The following is a 2,500-nucleotide window of genomic DNA, read 5'->3' as shown; positions in this document are numbered from 1 at the left end:
TCATTTTGGACTATGCTTGATCACACGCACACACACACACACAAACACATGCGCGCGCACACACACACACACACACACACACACACACACACACACACTGACACAGACAACACACAAACTTGATGATGTCCTTTTCCTCCTAATCCGCTCTGGGCCCTTTCAAATTTCAACAATTCACCTTATCCTTCGACTCCCCTCTTCTTTTCCTTCTTTTGTTCCGTTGGACAGTAAGCCATCTCGACAGGGTGAAGTCGTCCGTATCCGGGCTGACAACTCACAATACTTTGTGCCAATCCCATCTCGACAGCGGCATTTCATCCAATTACGTTGTAAATACAAACACGATCACAGCAACAATGGCGGGATTACCAAAAACATGTGAAGAAGAGGAGGACGAGGGGAAAAACTGTCAAGAATGAACGTTATGGATAGACAAGCCTGGGCGGCAACTCTCCATGCCATCAATAGGGATACAGAATGTTATTTTTAAGTCTTTTTTTTGTCAGGGGCAGAAGTAAAGGAATTGTCCGTGAAACAGGATCCAAAACTAAACATTTTTTTTGGACGGCCGTTAACCAAGGTCATACAATATTGATAGGACACAAAAAAGTCAGTGTAAGTTATGGTTTTTTAGGCCTTTGGATGCGGTTAAAATGCAGAGTTTTTTGCATTGGCGACAGCGGTGGATTATCTCCATGCACTGACTTTTCCAACAAAAAAAGGTAAAAGATAATAATAAATCAATATACTGTATTTGTGGCAGCTCCGCCTGCCACACGGCACCCGAGTGGCGTTTTCGGGGCCCTCCCACATAGAGACACAGGTAGAGAAGTTGCAAACACACCGGTTTATTGTAGAGATTGGGCAAGATGTAACAAGCAGGGAGCAGATGGACACATGTCATGACGGATGCTCTCCCTGTGTACACGTGGGGATGGGTGATTTACCCATCTGTCATCGATTGCTCTGAAAAGCAACAGGCGTACAGCCACCCCGACCCCGGGCACAATTACCTAGACCACACCACCCCCACCCTACAATATTATATACATCATAATGTAATAATAATGTTAATAACTATCTCTACAATCTCTTCATTAAAAGTTTAGTCATTCACTTTCTTGAGTTGACATTTTTGTTCAATTTTTATAACATTTATTATATCAGAGTTTCTTTTATTATTTTTGCAGATAGAGTGGTACCTCGACTTACGACTGTAATTCGTTCCATAAGAACGGTCGTCTGTTAAAACAGTCTTATGTCGAAGCAATTTTTTCCCATTCAAATGATGAAATCATGAAGGGTGAAAATAAAAACATACACAGCACAAACACAGTCAATCTGGAAAAAAATACCGATAAGCCACGAACTACGTGCACACACCATGTAGGTCGCCCACTGACTGACTGCTGACTGGCTGCTGACTGGCTGCTGACTAACTGCTCACTGGCCGCCGACGCGCCAACTGCAAATTTCCACGGTCGTAACTTGGAGCAGTCGGTCGCAAGTCGATACAAATGTTCGCGACTATCGCTGCTCGTATCTTGGATTAGTCGTAAGTAGATGCAGTCGTAAGTGGAGGCACCGCTGTATCATCAGCAAGCAGGTTAAAGATTAATGAATAGATGTGATGTTGTGTTACATTTTACAGAAACATGTAAAGACTGGAATACAGGTTTGTAGATGTGCAAGAACATAACTATATCTCAATATTTACAGGTTCTCCATCTTTTGCAGAATCTACACTGACTGTTCTTTATTATTATTATTATTATTATTATTATTATTATTATTATTATTATTATTATTATTATTATTATTTATTCAATGTACTTGTTTTTGGTTTTCTGGTTCTTGTCAAATCAGACACTGTAGATGATCTCTGTACCCTGTTTTGTTTTTTTTACTCTTTTCAAAATATCTTCCCTTAAGAGTTCCATTTGATTTCCACTTTCCACTCAAAGTTGATCCCTGCCTCGTTTTAATTGTGGTGGGAATCACATAAAAGCAGTGATGTGACTTCCCTGTGACTTACTGCCGTGCAGTCAAAGACTCCGCTGTCGGAGCTGGATTGAAATCTTGTAATTCAGACAGTGACTTCTAGCACCCCCGTGCAAAGGTTTTATTTGGTGTGGAGGAAATATAAATGCTGACCTATCATCTGATGCCCGCCTCTCCAAATAGCTCCTGGCCAGACAGTAAAAGATGATATACGTGGATGGATCTCGCCTCCTTTTAAAAGGTTCGGACGGTTTAAGATCCATTTGCTCTTTCTCGAATGTGTGAAGATTAGATGCGGTGTCCATATATTTACATTTTCAATCCTTTTAAACATTCGCTTCTTGTATTCTCAGTCGGCTTTGGCGCATAAACGATTGAGAGATGCTTGCGACGGACTTCTGTCGACCACTTTAGAAATAAGGTAATGTCTCCAAAGTGCACTTCATTTTACTCTCTCTTTTTGCCATTTTTTATGCTTTCTCGAAGAGGAGATTTAACC

This window comes from Zeus faber (genome assembly GCF_960531495.2).
Source record: "Zeus faber genome assembly, chromosome: 14".
In the NCBI taxonomy this organism is placed as follows: domain Eukaryota; kingdom Metazoa; phylum Chordata; class Actinopteri; order Zeiformes; family Zeidae; genus Zeus; species Zeus faber.
Note: the sequence above shows the minus strand (reverse complement) of the source record.